Below are 6352 nucleotides of genomic sequence, written 5' to 3' on the forward strand. Positions count from 1 at the left end.
TCAGCACTTACAAAAAAAAAAAAAAAATTACAGAAATGAGTTCAGAGTCCAGTAGGGCAGGACATTATTATGAGGAGTATTGCAGGAAGTAAGGACGATTTTACGTTACCATGGGGTGGGGAAGGTAGGTGGGAAAAAAATCTGTGGTTGCTACTAGGTAAATTTATACATGAAAATCAGCAGATAAGAAAAATGGGTTTAAAATACACCCTTCTAACATATTTTACATTATACCAGTATGCCATATAAAAAGTAAAAACAAGAATATCCAGTTAATATAACCTATTTTTCTTGTTGTATTGATATTATTACCAGCTATGGAAGATCCTTATTTTGAAATGGTTCAACAAGAAAATGAATATATATGAGATTGGGAGAAAACATTTTCTCTACTGCCAATGTTCTTGATTAGTCAAAATGTTAGGGTTCAGTTTCAGGCTGTATGCTCACACACACAAAACAGGCTTTCTACTTCTTGGTCTCTACCCTATGAAGACTGACTGCTGGTCCTGTGTCTGTTTACTGTGAGATGCCTCTATATTCTCATAATAAATTATCCCCCTATTAGTACTTTAAGTGGGCTTCTTTTTTTTTTTTTGAAAACAAAGCCAAAGTTACTAAAACCAAGGATAGAAAAGTATACAAATAACTTGCCATACTAAAATAGCAAAAGGAGTCAAGAAAACGGAAGGATTCTATCAAGATGGGCAAAGAAGCAGGATTCCTCTCGGCTTTGGAAGATGGCTAGAATTTGACACAAAAAGATGGTCAGAAAGGTATTTCATGTACCACTGTCAGTTGCAGAAAACCCAAACTCTTCTAGCTGTGCTAAGCTGGAAGAAGGATAATTGGGGAATCGAGTACAAAACTGTTGGGAGGGCTGGAGGGGCAGTCTCCAGGAATGCCTTCCAGGACATGACTGCTGAATGGCCCCAGGGGAACTTCTGCCTCTGCAGTCCTCACAAAGGCAGGGAAATCAAGAAGCCACCTCTGGGATGCATACACCACGGCAGCCGCAGTCCAGGAACCCACCGCCACTGCTGCTGCCACTGCCCCTCCACAACCTCAAGGGTAGACAGGACCCTGGAACGCTGAATTTGACTTCTCCTGCCACTGCAACTTCTTCTTAGCTTCCGTGAAAGTAGTATCTGGACCCAGGAACATTGCGGCTGTGCAGAAAACTCAAAACCCCTGCCCCCCATCTTCCTGCACAGCCACAGACAGAAGCAGCAGAAAGAGGGCCTCTACCTCCTTGCTGTCTTCCATATTGTTACTGAAAGTGGGGTCTGGCTGCTCGCCACTCAGAAGCCAATAAAGAGGCATGTTGGTGGAAAGGAAAATTTGCCGAGGGGAGGGCGGACTCCTGTCCAAAGGCCGACTCCCCACCCCACTGACAATCAGTGGGCAAGAGCTTTTATAGACGGAGGCTGGGGGCTACATGCAGAAAAAGCACAGTCAGTTCTGAGAGTCATCTTGAAATTGGTCATTCAGTGGTCTGACCAGGGTCATCTTGATTGTTTTAAGTACAGTTAATCTTCAGTTCCAGGGTCGGTTTGTTCCCATTGCCTTGAGACCTGTTCTCGGAATTGTGGCAGCTTATGTCGTGGCTACAGCCTGGTCATCACGTAGTTAACTTCTTCCACCTGATGGGGCTTTCAGTATCTATAACACAGCTCACAGGATACGGCTCAGAATATTATCTATAGCCCCTGAGGAGGAACTAAACGTCCTTGACTTTGCTTAATGACCAAACTATTATTATTTGGTCTCCTTTGACTCTTTTCCTTTGTTGCTGCATGTTCTCACTTCTCTGATTAAACTTACTCTTTTCTAAAGTTTTTCTACAGACAAAATGCAGGCTGAGGACATGGGGTGGGGGGCAGGCAAGGACCGCAGGGTCCTGCTCCGTTTCAATATCGCTCAAGGATTGATCTAATTATTGCAATATCCAGACTTAGATGTAGAGTATTCTGGAAAATGTAGTTTTGCCACCCATGTGGGATCTTAATTCCCCAACCAGGGATCGAACCCATGCCCGCTGCATTGGAAGTGTGGAGTCTTAACCACTGGACCACCAGGGAAGTCCCTGGAAAATGTAGTTGGTAATCATTCCAGTCTCTACTGTACCGAAAGCTATACTAGAATGACATTGAAATGAATATTGAGGAAGACAATTCACCAGGGTGATTTCATTTAAATTGTATGGAAAAATCTTTCTCTAGAGTAGCTGGGATTACCATTACTATGTACCATTTTAAGTGATTTCAGTCATGTTTGTGTTTCTTCCATGTCTTAGATGTCTAGAATGTCTAGATATACTTACATGTCTAGGATGACATGTAACATTTTAAAAACGAGTTAAAACTACCTGTTTGATTCACATGAGAACACATCTCAAGAAAACATATTAGAAAAATATGGTTTTTCGAGGGGTAGGACTTAATATATGAGAGAGAATGGAGTCACAGCCAAGTCATATTTGTGCCATTGGTGAAAACAAGAGGTAAAGCAAAAGCACTCTGTTTTGTCCTCCCCCCGCCCGACCTAATGCTGCTTCTCCTAGCCCACTGCACACCACGGACCTAGGAGCAGTAAGGATTGTAGTCAAACACCAGGGACCACATTTCCTAAAATTCTCTAGCTTTTACTGTCTTCTGCTCACTCCATGGTTGGAGTTAAGTAGCCCCAACCATGCACTGAGTATGCCTGACCGTACTACCCCAGGAGGAATTCATGTGATATGAATGGGTATTAAACATTCACCCATGTTATGTCAGGCGTCCTCTTCTAAACACACTTCAGTCAAATCAGTTGAGGCTGATTTGACTGAAAAACTTGGGCTTTATATACAGATATGGCTAACTGTCCACTAGCATTTGTGTTTTTACATTTCATGTAGAGTGGTTGAGAAGTGTCCACCCAGCCCCGGACTACATTTCCCAGTTACCCATGCCTCTGGGTTGGGCCATGTAACTATTTCTAACCAATGGGAAGTTATTTTCATCTAAGGAGATTACAAAGTGATGGAGGTCATCCATTTTCTTCTTTTCCATCTATAGTTTGGAGACAACCAAGCTACTCTGGAAGTCATGTGCTGAAAATATCAGCTTCCACGGACCTAAATCTGTACCAGCTAGAGGCCCCAACCCCTGCCCCTTCTGCCCACCTAGGACTGCTCAGGATAGTTGACATCAACAAGCAATAAATGTCTATTATGTTAAGTCATTGTATGTTTTTCATTGTATGTTTTTGTGTCAATGTTAGAGTAGCTAGCATTACCCCAATGAATTCAGTGTGTCCCTTGTCTTTCACCTCAAAACCTTCCAGACCTTTGCAACATATTGCTGAAAGTCAACTCCATCATTTCCACCCCTCCTCAAAAACATCAAAAAAAATGAGAAGCCCGTGCACTGCAATGAAGAGTAGCCCCCACTTACCGCCAACTAGAGAAAGCCCGCGCATAGCAATGAAGACACAATGCAGCCAAAGATAAATAAAAAAACAAATCAAAACAAGACACTGAGATACCATATTTTCCTAGAGTTTTATTCAGAAATTAGGAAGATTAGGGAACATTAGAAACTGTAAGAAATATACTGTACTGGTTATATACTTACTGTATATAACCAATATAAGTAGGAATACAAGTGCAGAAGTTCCACAAACAGAAAAGTAAATGTTTCAAAAGAATGAAATGTATTTAAAAGTATCATTTCATTCCGCTGACCCCATTAGTGGGAATTTTTGCACCCTCAGAACCAGGCTGTGACCTATTTGTGTTGCAGGGCAGATTTTGACCGATGGATCATATTGGATTGAGAGTTGTTTATATATACATAAAAAAATTTTAATGCCCACTGTAGCCAAAGTATATACAAGAGTCTGTGGGCTAGAGAACCTGTGGATTTAATTTTGAGAACTCAGTAGACTCCTGTGCTGCTAAAGCTGTAAAGGCTTGTAGAGATTCTCAGCTCAACCTTAGTATTTTATAGATGAGAAGTAAGACAGTCAGATTCAGGGGAGCTAAGGTGACTCACTCACGGTTAGGCTGGGACTTCTAACTTCCAGTCGGGTGTCTTTCTGTTCAATTGTAAACTTGATATTTAGATGAACCAGCTGGTGGACAGAAACCAGACGCAATCCCACAGCATGAATCAGATCCTGTAGACAGACCCACGTTTGGACCTGTCGGCCCCGGAACACGAAACACCCTCTTTCCAAGAGCATGGTGGCTCTCCACCCGGCCACATAAACAGGATGGCAGGAGTAGCTAGAAAAACAGATTCAGTATAATTTTGTATTTGGCAAATTGAGTATGTGTTACCTTGGAAACACAGCAAAGTACCAGTAAATTTTGGTTTTAAGCTATGGGCCCTCAAGGAGACGGCAGGGGAGTGAGAGCTTATGTACAAACAAGCCATCTCAGTGCCACATGCTGAGTCCTGTTTTAGAGTCAAGTCCCAGTGGTGGTCCCTCCTTCCCAGAGGAGGTCTCCATGGGGGTGATTCGTCAATAATCACAGGAGTTTTCCATGCACCCAGCAGCACCCTTAGATTTGGGCAAGAGGCCTGAGGCCCTGCATGTTAGGGTCCCACATACCAAAAGCATATGGACATAAATCTATTAAAGAATACAAGGGCCCCTCTGCCACGTAGGATCCAGAACTTGGCCCGTAATCCTCAACATTCGCTGCTGCGAGATGACACACCGTTCGGGCCCTGGGGCAATGGTGTCCACAGCCCTTGCCCTATGTCCTGGAAACAGGGGCTCACGACTGCCGTGGAGGTTTGTGGGCTGATTGCTTCAGAAAGCATGGAGGAGGATTTGTGGGATGGAGAGACACTTAGGCAAGAGAAGCGTCTGACTGACTTGTCAAATGCTTCCTCAGAATATTCTTGTATCATAAAGTATCATTTCCGTAAGGAGTGGCAAGCATCCATTTTTTTGCATCTTCTTTTGTGTTCTAATTCGTTGTCCTGGAGATACTCACATGTCCCTGTGGTGTCCACAACATTTGCATGTGGTTGCTGAGCAGTGTTTACAGTATTAAACAACACAGATTTTCCCTACATTTGTTTACATGCATGAAATGGGCTATTGATTCTTTACTGTGGCACTACATGGACATTAAACACTAGCCTTGTGATGGCTTTTACTCTCATAATGTATCTGCTAAAATTTAATTACATATTTTTGAAAGAAATATTTTAGTTTTACTTAAATAATTTTAATTTAAAATGTTCATTAATTATAATTTGATTTTTATCTTTTAACTTTATAGGTAATTTTGAAGATTTTTTTCCAAGAAAGTTAAGCTTTCAGCATGTGAAAAAAACTTTAAATTTTTTACTTTTACACTTTCTATTTTTTTGATGAAAATATATTTAAATTTTGTACAGTTTGAATACTTTTACATTTCATTTTTAAACCTTTAGATCATTACTGTCAATAGGTTAGAAGTTATTTTTTAATCTTTATTATTCCAAATAGTTAATAATTTGCTGAAATGAAGGTAAGGAAAAACACTCTGTAATAAACATATAATAATTTATGAATTATGTGTATCTCTATTTTACTACTCATCCGACATCCTGACCCATCAACATAATACCCAGACACAATGCAGTAGTGATTAAATTCAGTTGTCTTTGGCATTTTGCCAAAAGTCACACAGTTATACATATTTTTTCCTTTTTTTTTTCTTTTTTTTCTTTTTTTTCTTTCTTTTTTTTTTTTACAGTACGCGGGCCTCTCACTGTTGTGGCCTCTCCCATTGCGGAACACAGGCTCCGGACGCGCAGGCTCAGCGGCCATGGCTCACGGGCCCAGCCGCTCCGCGGCATGTGGGATCTTCCCGGACCCCGGCACGAACCCGCGTCCCCTGCATCGGCAGGCGGACTCTCAACCACTGCGTCACCAGGGAAGCCCTTTCATATGGTTTTTATGATGGTATATCTGACCAGGCAAAAGGATAGAGCACATCGTAACAGTCTGTTAACATGATTTATTGCTTTATAGTATTGAGACTGTACAGTCTGCAATTCCATTTGTACCCAAGTCTCAGCCCTGCAAACGTTAGGGCTGGGATGCATGCAAACAAAGGTGGAGGGCATCCGAGCCGAAGTACAAAATAGGCACACGGAGAATGGGGCAGGCTTGGGATAGTCAGGGTGTGTGTGGCTGGAGTCCAAGGAGCAGTGAGGGGCTGGGGTGGCAGGGGTCACAGTCCAGAGAGGCCTGAAAGCCACTCTTAACTGTCTGTGCTCATCCCGTGGGGACTGGCGGCCCTGGAAAGTTAGGCGTGGGAGGAGGAAGTCCCAGCAGTCCAGGGGATGGGTGAGATGTTCTTCCT

This window comes from Stenella coeruleoalba, assembly GCF_951394435.1.
Source record: "Stenella coeruleoalba genome assembly, chromosome: 6".
Classification (NCBI taxonomy): domain Eukaryota; kingdom Metazoa; phylum Chordata; class Mammalia; order Artiodactyla; family Delphinidae; genus Stenella; species Stenella coeruleoalba.